Source organism: Microtus pennsylvanicus, chromosome 19, assembly GCF_037038515.1.
Source record: "Microtus pennsylvanicus isolate mMicPen1 chromosome 19, mMicPen1.hap1, whole genome shotgun sequence".
Classification (NCBI taxonomy): Eukaryota; Metazoa; Chordata; class Mammalia; order Rodentia; family Cricetidae; genus Microtus; species Microtus pennsylvanicus.
In genome coordinates, this window is record NC_134597.1 from 28,192,533 (window position 1) to 28,205,032 (window position 12,500).

A 12,500-nucleotide genomic window follows, 5' to 3' on the forward strand; every position below is an offset into this window, starting at 1 on the left:
TGTAAGCATCTTCTTGCTGCATCTAACACAGCAGAAGGCGTCTTATAGAGAGACAGAGCAGGCGCGCTAGCTCGATGGTCTCTACTCATAAGAAGCCACGAATACCATCCTAAGGGCCTTACCGTCATGTCTTCACCTAACCTTAGAAACCTCCCAGAGTCCCCACCTTCAGGTTCCCTTAACACAGCAATGGGAGAGTTAAATTTCCAGCACCAAAACTTTTGGGCACATGTTGAGAGCACAGTGATGATCCCACACATTGTACCAGCGGTGGGCTTTCTATATCCAGAACTGTGTAGCCTTTAGTTTTAGGGAATCATGTTCACTGTTTCCTTTCCTCTTCTCTCTCTCTCTCTCTCTCTCTCTCTCTCTCTCTCTCTCTCTCTCTCTCTCTCTCTCTCGGCTAGGTATTGAAATTTTCAATTACTTTTAAGGTTTTATTTTATGTGGATGTACATGTGTGTCGTTGGATGTTTGTATGTTATCGTGTATGTATATATGTTATCGTGTATATCCCAGAAGAGGGAGTTGGAGTCCCTGGAACTGGGGTTACAGGTGGCTGTGAGCCTCTGCTGTGGTGCCAGGAACAAACTCAGCAAGCCCTCCTAACCACTGAGCCATCTCTTCACCCACTTTCTTCTTTATTTTTATCTTTTCTCTCCTTTTTTTGTCTTCATCTTGTTGAAATATGAGCGGCGGGGCTGCATCCCTGGCACCCGGCCGCCCGCAAGGCTAGCTTTACCCGAAATAATTACTCGGATTTTAAACACCTTGGGTCTGAGCCTTTAACCATCCATAGAACAGAAATTTCTCTAACTTTTCTATATTTATTTATTCTTCACCTCCCTCCTTTCCTCCCTTTATCCCTCCCTCCATGGGAGGGATAAAGCCTTTTCTCAGTTAACTCTCCCACCTGGACTAGCCCATTTCTTATAATCTGTGTAGCCTACGAGCTGGCTTACCAGGAATGATCTTAACCTGCGTCTGCCTAGAGTGGGAGAATCATGGTGACTCCCTGACTCAGCTTCTTTCTCCCAGCATTTTGTTCTGTTTACTTCATCTTGTTTTTTCTTCAATTTTTCTGCATGATTTTTTTCCTCAACTTTATTTTTTACTTCTTGAATTGAATTTTCAAAAATTTCCCTCACAATATTTTTAATTTACAAAAGATGGTTCTTATTTTTTTGAAAATACCTCTTGGTTTTATTTTTAAAGTATATTCTTCTTGTTAATGGACACATAATAGTTGTATATATTTATTGGATTGAGAATAACATTTCAACACACGCATACATAACAAATAATGGCAGCTGGCATGCAGGCCGCATCAGACACTGATCACAGCTGTGTGGTGGGAATGTTTGAACTGTTGACTATTGACTATTTTGAAATAGTCAGTTCATGTTGTCAACCATGGTCATCTCATTTTGCTGGAGATCTAACTTTTTACACGATGGGCCATGATCCATATATAGGCTGTATAACTGAATGTGAGAGTTGGAAAATAGGAAAAACTCTGGATATTCTATAAAACACTGTAATTCATAATATAGAAGTCCCAGGTCTGAGTGGAGGTGTTTTTGTGGAACTTCGGTGCCACGACCCACTGAGCCATCTCCTGCCAAATTTCCCTCTGATGGCTTTTTGTTTTCTGCACACAGCCCTCCTTTCACGTGATGCCCATATTTACATGTGAGGTTTTAAGCAGCTGATTGGAAGTTTCTGCACTCACCTCACTAAAGGTCCCCAACAATGAGTCAGAAATGTCAGCTCCTGAAATGTCTATCTCCCCTCCCTGTCCCCTTGGGTTTCCCTGGATCTTCTGGATTATTGGCCTCTGCAGAGGACAAACCTAACTAGGAGGGTGTTGGGAACCCTGCAGCGAGACGGTGGGAGGCAGGGTGTGGGATGTTTCAAGGGTCCTGGGGTTAATGCTTACTTGAATGTTTGTTCACCTGTGCAAAGCCTTGTCTGCCACCTCCCACTGTCACTTCTCTTCAGAGAGTAAGCAAAATCAACTTCCTGTTTCCTGGCCGGTTCTGAGAGGAAGTTCACCTGGTTGTGTGCCTGGGGAGAGGAGGCCATTTGGGTTTTACACAGACACTTTGAACCAAACATCTTTTCTGCTCCACTCCACACTTTCAGAGAGTCCCAGACTTCAGAATCCTGGTTCTGAAGCTAGAATTGGTGCCTTTTCGTTAGCCTACCAATCCACGGGGCCAGATTTTGGTTTCTCAGCTGTTAAGTCAATTACCAACCATCTGTCCATTTTCCATATTCCAAAATTTGGCTGGAGTCTGGACTTCTGCTGGCTCCTTGCCGGGGCCCTTTGCCTTGTAGGATTTGCTTCTGATCTCTAGCTCTTTGCTGGCCTTTGGTCAGGCTGAGAGAAGGAAGGGACATAAACACATGCTGCTCATTCAGTTTGCCTTGTCCTACCATGTCCTCCAATATATCAATATTTTTATTTGTGTGTTATTATGTTGCATATGCTATTAACAATATTCACCTATAATTTTTCATCATCATTTTCATTTTTTTGTTCCCTCAGTTTATTGCAATGCAGGGTAATAATTTAGAATCCAAACTTATTGTTTCTTCATAATTGTGACTTTACTATTTGCAGAACAGTTGTTTTCTTTGGATTTCAATACTTCTATTATGATTTTTGTGTATGGCCTTGGGTTTGCTGATGGGTTCTCCACTTTGTTATGCTCATTTGTTTGTCTGTTTTTATGTCGGAAGTACATACTTTAATCCAACCTGCTCTGTGACAATCACATCACCTATTTTGAGATCTCTCTCTCTTTTTTTTCTTTCAGATTTGCTATCATTTTGTTATGTTTTACAAACTCTATTGTCTGGGAATTTAATTGGCAAAGTTAATGTGTAGATTACTTTTCTATCATTACAACCTCGAGGTTTGTCATTTGTAAAAATAGTATGTATTACCATTTGTTGTTTTTGTTTATTTACTGGTTTCTGTCTTGATTTTGAGACATAGTCTTACTATTTAGCCTTATCTGGCCAGAATTCGCTACATAGATCAGGCTGGCCTTGAACTCACAAAGGTAGCCTGCCTCTGCCTCCCTCGCGTGCTGGAATTAGAATGTCAGCTTTATTTGGGTGTTTGATGGCCTTAAATTAGGTTTGGGAACTTTTAATGTGTTTAACTACATTAATTCATGATAATGCACGCTTTTTGTTGTCGTTAAAAACAGCATATTTTCCCATTTTAAAGTTAGAGATGGGTGGTTGCCAGTGCTCTAGATTCTTGTGCACTGAATTTTGCTAAGTTCTTTTTCTCAGCTGCAGTAAGTTTGAAGATCTTGTAGTGGCTAATCTTGGTTGTCAGTTTGAAATACTTGGGAAAAGGGAATCTCAATAGAAGAATTGCCTTCATCAGATTGACCTGAAGGCAAGTCATGGGCATTTTCTTGGTTGTTGATTGATGTTTCTTGGTTGTACCACTGTGGGTGGTACCATTCCTAGGCAAGCCTGGCCTATATAAGCAGGGCAGCTAAGCAAGCAGATAAACAGCATTCTTCAATGATCTCCACTTCATTTCCTGTCTCCAGGTTCCTGCCCTGGCTTCCTTGTATGATGGTCTGTAAACTCTAAATAAACCTTCTCCTCTCCAAGTTGGTCTTATTCTATGTTTTATCAAGGAAATAGAACACAAGCCAGAACAATCTCTTCCATTTTCTACACATTTAATGCTATCATAGCAAATAGAGACATTCCCTTTTTTTCCTGCCCCAATGGCTCAGCTCTTTCTTTCATAAAAGGAGCTGTGGTGATTCTTACCTTTTTAGTAGTTGAATTGGAATCATTTTCAACATGTCCTTGGGAAACACAGTGTGCTTTATAGATTATTGACAAATCCTTCAATGTCTTTATAAAGATCTTCTTAGTTTTCCAAGAATTTCTCTACAAGTAATTATTCATTTAACCAAAAACTAAACTTTATCTTATGAGATGATTTTTCTCTTTTTTAAACATTTAAACTGCTAATGTATATTATACTAATAGATTTCAGAATTTGGATCATGTTTACACTCATCCTTTTTTATACTGTTGAATAAAATTTGTCAATTTTAAACTTTAATTTCATAAGTACGGTTAGTATAAATTCTCACTCTGCCCTTTTGTGAGTGTGTACATGTGTGTACTTCGTGTGTATATTTTGTGATCTAATTTTGACACCGAGATTCTAACTTTATAGGTTTATAAGCTTGGGAATCTGGAAAGATTTCATTTGACTAAAGAAGGTGGGAAGGGGTATTTCGCCTTGTTTAAAAAGCCTTTGTCTGTTCAATAAAGTCGGAATGATGTTTTTCATGAAATAAAGGAGTGGATCCCTGTTTTGAATGTAAAACATGGCTCATTTTTACTTTTCAAAGTCAAACCACAAGCAAAATAGAGCTGCCAGCTGCCAATCAATATGACAGCAAGTTCTAGGAACCAAAGGGAAAGAAAGATAAGAGGAGTCATGAAAATGCTTTTAAAGGCCTCTGTATACCCATTGTGCCTGACTACGTCCTGAGATAGACGAGCTGCCTTTATCTGCAGTGATCCTGGCAGAAATAGAATCCACAGAACTTTCCTACATGAACCCTATATTTATATATCTTCAAAAGTATTTTTAGTGCTGTGTACAAATGACCTTTGGAAAAAGTAAATACCATGAAAGTGAGATTCCCATGACGGCGATTGGGCAACATGCAAGCGTTTGTTTGGTTTTTTTCTTCATTCCTTTTAAACATTTCCCCTTTTTTTTTCAGAGCCAAAGAAAGATTTTTTTCTATTGCATGTATTTATATGACGTACATTGAACGATTCTTCCAATCCATAGTTCTTCCGCAAAAGCTCTACTGCAGATACCTAGAATGAACTCCATGGCTCGCCACGTGCTGTACTCCATATATGAAATATCTAGGACTTATCTAGGGAAGCATACTTCTTTTCCCCTAAAAGCATAACCCAAAATATTCAGCCACTTGTCTTCTACGAACCACGGAAAATGTGCATCCTTCCGGGTTTCCTGTTGATAATATTTTCCCCGTTTGCAGCACCATGTCTCTTTCCTCTGGAAAGCTGGTACCTAACAAAACAAAACCAAAACCAAAAAACTCTTAAACTACAAAATTTTGCCTTGATGCCGATCACCCAAGGTGCATTCCTGGCATAAGTTGGCGGGGGGAGCGGGTGTTGTTGGAGAGTATGTTGTCTGTACCAGCAATGGAAAATAGCACTTTCACACATTCCTCTATGACCAGCCTTAATACCACGCATCCAGGAAACTCTCTAAGCAGAGGACATCTCGATGTGTCTGAGAGGTTTGAAGAACCTCATGTCTGTCTGCTATTGTCTTCAAGTTCAGCCTTTTACCAGACTAAGAAATATTCTGCCTTTTCATCTGTCCATCCAGATACAGAATTCCCCTAGCTGCAAAACTGGCTATGTTCCCCCCGAAAAAAGTTTATTTTCAAATCATTTTCCTGAAATCAGAAAAGAACAGTGCTGTAGTTGGCTGTGTTCACTGATGCCTGATTGAGCCACCGTGAATTTGAAACGCAATATCAACAGCATGGCTCCCACCAACCAGTCTTCTTGAGTCTGGGAAACTACATTCTGAGTTCTGACTGGGAACGCTTGAAGCCCACATCTCCCTGGACCTTCCTTGCTGTAGCTTTTTGGGAGCTGGCTAGTAGAAGAAAGCGAGAAAAGCAGAGGGAGTAGCCTAGGAAGTCCATGTAGATACTTCCGGGAGACTGGTTAATAATGGAGGGCAGAAGAAGGAATGCCCCCGTGTGGACCAGCTGCTTCTCAAGTGCTCTCAATGAAGCACAAAGGGCAGGGGCTCTTTCCTAAGTAGAGATAGCATCTACATCCCACCTTCATGAACAGAGAAGGCTTTTCAGTAAGACTGTGTGCGTCGATTAAGCTTCTGGATTCGTAATTAGCCAGGGAAAATATTTAAAGCTTCCTGGTCAATGATGAGACAGTGTCTAAACACATACCAATAATGAAACATGGATTTTGTGCTCAGCCCCAGGCCTGACAAACAGTTAAGTATTCCAACTTTTAAAAAACTAAGCACCAACTGACTGAATTCCAAAAACTACAAGACCACAATTGGATGCATGTGTGGGCCAGTGACCTGCATTGTAGCTCAGCAGCTTTGAAGACTGACTCTCCCGGAGCACACAGGCTTTCCAGAACACACTAGAACATCTGCATCACCTGTGAGGGCCCATGTGCCCGGCTACGCCTGCCCCAAAGCAGGTGTTGGTCTCACCATGCACGTTCATTGCTAGTACAGTCTCCCCGCTGCCAAGACTGAGGAATGAAGGGAAGTTGGGTGTTAATGGGGAAAACCAGAAGAGCTGTGTAAACCCCGTGATCCCATCTGGCCACGCTGCTCACCCTGCCTTTGTGCTGGCCCACATTTTCTACTAAAAAGACTGATACATTTTATTTATATTTTTTGTCAGTTGGTTTTCATAACACAGGCATATTCTTGGCTAGAACTTAGCCTGGACAGCAGACCTGAGTCTTATCCGCCTCGGGTTTTCAACTGGCAGAATGATTTAAATTTATTTTGCAACGTAGCTACTTTGAAAAGAAATATGCAATTAAGGCTTCCCCAACTGAAATGGCTCCCCTACCCCACCCCCAGCCTCATCCCCATAAGTACAACTAACTGTCCACTTCTTGTTTGGTGAACTGTACTTTCTTCTTAAAGCTCTATTTGTGTTCTACAAGACAGCCTCTTTCTCCAAGATTAACGTTTCTTATGATTGTTCCTGACAATGGATTCACTTCCAGGAGGCCCTGCTTAGGATAACCAAAAAAGGGCATGGAGCAGGCTGGTTTTGGCAGCCTGCTCGGAGTTTCAAGCGTTTTAGGACTTGGTTTTTCTGATGAGTGATGTCCTGAGCATGCCTAGGGAATGACAGGCATCTGCACGGGCAGACAGCATCACCTTGGCCGGGGTGTCGTCATTGGCTGCCTATTAGAAAACTACAGGACAATGCATACCACCGCCTGCTGACTGTAAACATAGGGGATATGTGTTCACTTAGCATGGACTTCTGGGAGGGGCCAAGGAAGGGCGGTCTGCAGTTTTATTGAATAGAGCAGTGTGCTTTAGGCGGCCTGCCTGCCTGCTTGCTCTCTCGTTGTGTTGCTTAAAGGGACCTCAGCTTCCTTCCCGACGGCGCGAGAGACGCGACGGTCCTCCTCCTGGGGAAGAAGCTGCTTGCTGCCTAAGAGGTAGGACACAGGGTCTTTCTTTTTCCGCCTTCAGGGAAGCGGGAGTCGCTCCATGGGTTTCAGGCAACATTCCAGGCAGAGGCTGCTGGATATGCAAAATCTTTCGAGGCAGGCAAGGGACTCTGTAAATTCCCAAAGCCAGCCTGGACTTCCCTGACCTGCGGATGTTCCCAGAAGGTCAATGTGATGAAACTTCAAGTTTTGTTTCTAGAAATGGGGCAAGAGGAAAGACCACACAGTGGCATGTTCAGGGAGCAAGGGCGACTTTGCCTAGGATGCGATTCTGTTTTCAAGAGGGACATGAATTGTTTACCTGGTATTCTCGGTGCCAGCCAGTGGGCTCGGCTGCTCTGTGCCTCAGGCGGTTTCTTCTCCATCTTCTGCTAGCAGACATTTAAATAGGTTTCAGGTTTCGCTTAAAATCTAACAGCAACAATTTTTCAGATCGGTAAGATAAAGAGTGATTTTTTTTTTCCCTAGCTAAATATATTTCTGTTACTCTGCTACCAGGACTTTAGAATTGGGATTTCAGAGATGTAAAGAAATAAGATCAGCGTTCTACCACGGGCACCAACTGGCTCACTGTCACTCTTCTGCCCAGGCGGAAGATGACTACCTAGTCTGTTTTCTATAAAACGGAGCAGCAAGGGAATGTAACGCCTGAGTGGGTGTGTGTGTAGAAACCACGGTCAACTTCCTTCCGAAATATTTCTCGGGAAACCTTCATTTCTGTTGGAAAGTATGCCTAGAGGGTCAAAAAATATATAAGTGGGAGAGAATGTTCCAGAAAGAAAGAAGAGGGGCTTTTATTTCCAGACAGACGTATTTGGGCATCCCAAACAGTAGTGCAAGTTGGTATTAGTCGGTAACTCCTTTTAGAAAGAGCTGATTGTAAAGGGCGGGGGAGTTTCAGTGCTCTGGCAATACATGGTCAAAAAGGCAGAGGAGAACAAAGTGCTTGGTATTCACAGAGCCCTTCTGGTAATAGGGCTGCGCGTGTGGAATTGAAAACGGAAATAGTGCGGCCCCTTAGAGTTAGGCAAAACCAGACGTGCGTGGCTAGAACTTACTGAGGACAAGGGGCCCTGCAAAAGGAAGAAGTCTGATCATTGAAAAAATAACATTCATATTAAGGACTAGAGTCCCAGACGACTGCTAAGCCGTAGACAAGGACGGATTGGGCTCGAGACTCACTGAGCAGTGCTTGAGTTTACACGGCTTGGGGTGATTTCTTGAGAAGTGATAGATGAGAATGGAGTGCCCTGTGTGTTTTCTTTCCATGGAACAGCTCTGGGTAAGAGTGAGAAAGGGTACAAGCCGACTCTCTTCTGCTATTGGCCTTCCCTGGGGGACATCAAGTTCCAAACTTCTCACAAGGTTTTTACTGTCAATCAAATCATGAAGAGCAATTTCCTTTTCTCAAATGTTCTCTAAACCATGCAGGGGATGCAGTTTTGAAGACAATCTAGAATCTTGGATTTGGGAATAAATTCCATTTTGAAACCAGCAGCCCTCCACCCCCCGGAGTCCCCCCAAGTATAGTTTCTCTATGGTCGGTTTTCCCATCCCCCTCGTGTGCTCCCCACACCCCATCACTACAAAAACACATTTTCTAAAATCACACTGCATGTGTTCTCTCCACACAGAGAGAGGGATTTTAGTTCATGGCAAACTTTAGGCAGCTCCTGGTGCTATTTCCTTCCTGTGGAGAGTGAGCTGGGATACATTTCCCCAAATAGGGAGGTAAATAAAGCTCAACGAAGCCACAGGCTGGAAACTTTGCTTCTATTAAAATCATTTAATGAAAAACATAAAGGCAAAGTTCTGGCTTAGAAAAAAAATCCCAGAAACGAATAGATCTCAGGGCACATAAAGAATTTACTTGACTGGTTTACAAGTGAAGTGTGGGGTTGTTTCCATTTCTGAAAGTGAATAGAATGTGGAGTTTAAAACATTCAAATCAAAAGATTGCCCTAAGTATGCAATTTTTGGATCAGAGAGAGAAGATACAGGCTCCTGTTTCAGATTCAAGGGTTTAAAAGCGATGTGTGAATGTATTCCTGACAATAGGCTAGTCACCGTTTTCACTGGTTTCTGTGACTGGTCCCAGTCCCTTCCTGTTCTCTGCAGGTAGAATAGTTGGTTTGGAAGTGTATCATAGAAAGTTCCAGAATCTGGCTCAGGTATTCTCTGTTCTATAGACCTTTTCTTAAAAATACATACAGTTGTGACTATCTGTCTTTCACGATAGCATGGCTACCAGTTAGTCATTCTTCAGTGAGACAAGAAGTGACTTAGGGATGGACATGAGAAGGGTTCGGCCAGCGCCCCATCTGCCCGGTTGTCTGTCACATGGCTTGGCAATGTGGTGGGCTGAGGCCATGGTCGGGAGGTGGGGGTGGGGAAAATGCTGACCAAGTAGAATGCAAATAGCATGGTAGGACTGGGGAGGAGGTTAGGGAGATCCTGCCAACAGGGTTTTCAAGCATTAAGAAGGCGTTCTCCGGGCAAATCTCAGAATGCCCAAAAATAGCTCCCAGAGCTTCTTAACGGAAAGTCCTTCATCTGTTAAGCCAATCTAGACGCACACAGGCTCTGAGGAGCTGGCTAATTTAAAGAGATACTCTCAGCTCGGGCTTAACTCAAGAGCTACAAGATCAGGGCTCTCTTCTGGTTTTGCTTCCTTCGCTTCAATACTCCTGACCTTGGAGGCAGGAAATCAACTCTTCGGCCTCACCTGGCAAGGCCGTCAGCATAGCTCTCGTCCATCCTGTAGGGGTTAAGATGTCCAGATGGGATGAGACATTTTGTCTCCTTTCCCTAGAGACATGCGGAGGCTAAGTTTGAATCTTCAGGGTATCATGCTAGCTCTGAGTGGTAGTCACCATTTCCTATCTCCTTTCCCTGAAGTTCTCTCCTCCTTTCTTCTATCTGAGAAAGCTTGTGTGGCGCTTTCTAGGGCCCTGATCCTAGAGCTTTAAGAAATGGGTCCTTCCCAACGTTATCTGAAATTTGGCTTTAAGGATCAGAGACCCGGAACAGAGGGATAGATAATAGGAGGCAGAACAAGGTAGGCTGGCTATGGCGCACAACAGCATCCAGGAACCAAGAAATGCAAGGAGCCAGGTGAATAGCCCAATGACAAAGTGCTGACAACAGACAGGCCTTAGTAAATGAGGTGGCTTCTCTGCCTCCAGCCAAAAAGGATGGAATTAATCCCAGCTTGTCATGCCTGGGCCTTGTAGGCAGGATGAGGTAACCAGCAGCACCTGGCTGGGGGTTCCTGCCCTTATTGAGACCAGATTGCTCTAGGAGCTATGCCTCTCACCTCTGGTGGCTTCACTAAACAGTGTTCCCCACTTTAACTAAAGCCTGGTACTACCCTCTCACCCTTACCCCTTAGATGCTCAACTGACCAGCTCCCCCATCTCCTAGTTAGACTTGAACATTCCTGCATTTCCAGACTTGGAAGTCAACAGGAGCTTAGCTGTGGAAGGGGACCCAGGCAAGTGTCAAACACGGAAAGTCCTGGATAGGGCATAGCCAGTTGTCTACAAGCCAACAAGTTGTCTACAAGGGAGAGAAAAATTTAGCTAACTTCAGATAGTGTCTGTTGCCAGCTAATCTAGTCTGCTTAGGAACCAACTTATAAACCTGCTTCAGCTTCTCAAATGAGTGCTGGATTGGAGATGTGGCCTTCATACCCAGCTCAGGGGTGCTGGGATTGGAGATCTGAGCCTCCATACCCAGATCAGGGGTATCTTTGTTGTTTTGAAGGTCTGGTGGGAGGAAATGGGTGTGAATATGCAGATATGTAGCAGAAATGTGTCTTATCCAGCCTCCATTCCAAAGCAAGGGAGAGCCAGATTCAGGGAAGAAGTGCTTTTCAACAGGAAGTCTGTCGGGGTTAAAGAAATTTAGAAATAGCTCCTTGCGAGTATATCCCAAGAATGCACCAAGAAATTAATAACAGTATTGCTAAGGGGCAGTGAGGAGCGGTTGGACTTTAAAAAAAATATTTTAAGCAAATTGGGTGTTCTTTGCAAGTGCTCACCTTCATGTGTGTTTTTGCTATGTATATGTATACATATATTAACGTACATATGCATATATGTGTATGTCTATACTAAGTGCGCATACACAGCGATGACGATAGCTTGATGACTGTTTGCTTCCTGTTTCCTGAGGCTTTGGCATTGTGTCGTGAACATGCGGATGAAAGCTCTTGACCACCAGGAAATCATTTCGCTCGGACAGGAACATATTAAGTAGGAGTACATAATTAGTTCCTTTTAAGCCCACACGGGACATTCCCTCTCCTGTCCCCCAAGACATTTTGCTGGGGAGCTAGATAGACCTCACCTACGGGTCAAAGACTGGCAGGACCCAGGTTAAGTAGCAACAGGCTCAAGGGCCAGTTGCATCAGAGCTGGAATCGAGAGTGCCAGTCCTGGCCAGAATGGATAAAGAATTCAAAATAAGCTATGTCATGACTTACAGCTGGGAGAGTATAGAAGAAATAGTAACAGCCAGAAGTCACACAGATTTTTCCAAACCAGGATCTCACTCAGTAAGGCAGGACCGTGAGAGGTACAACCGTCTCAGAATCAAGGACCAGGGGGTCCTTCTGTTTCTAAGCTTCAGGGGCTCCAGCAAAGGGGTGGGGTATAAAGTACAGATGGAATAATAAAGGGGTGGGAGATCCAGAAGCCAAACAGGGTGCAATCCACAGGGGATGGGGTTAAGACCCAGGAAGGTCAGGGAAGCCGGCAGGGAACTACGGCTCTCAAGGCTGTGTTCGCATTATGTAAACCCAGCTACTCTGGGCAGCTGTTCCACCACCTGGAAAATTCCTTGTGTGCTTCAGGCAATTCCTTGCGCGCTTCAGGTCAGATCCGGAAAGAGGACATTCGATTGGTTCAGGTCCCTTAGCAGAGCAGATGTTCAAGGTTCTGCCGTATCTCAGTGTGTTACTCAGTGGGTCTGGCAGTCCTCTTACCCCCATCAGGGATCATCCTTGGGTAAAGAAAAGCTCGGGAGGGCTAATTTCAGTTGAAGAGAAAGCTGGATGCAGAGGCAAATACCTGGAATAACCAACAGCTCCTAATGCCTATCACTTGAATTTTTCCTGTGAATGAGTTTGTGGCTGGGCAAACCCCCAATGTCAGGGTCATATAGTTCTTAGTGATCATCTTCACATGACATGGTAAGCCAGTCTTAAG

The 12,500-nt window shown here is 43.7% G+C and overlaps 1 protein-coding gene across 5 annotated transcripts in view; it reads left to right on the forward strand.

Moving 5' to 3' along the window:
- Positions 1-7,048: 7,048 nt before the first annotated feature.
- Positions 7,049-12,500, forward strand: part of Cald1 (caldesmon 1) — a 187,696-nt gene continuing 182,244 nt past the window's right edge. For all 5 annotated transcript variants that reach the window (XM_075953837.1, XM_075953838.1, XM_075953841.1 and 2 more), the window contains exon 1: positions 7,049-7,278. The gene's annotated coding sequence lies outside the window, so the exon portion shown is untranslated. The remainder of the gene's footprint in view (positions 7,279-12,500) is intronic.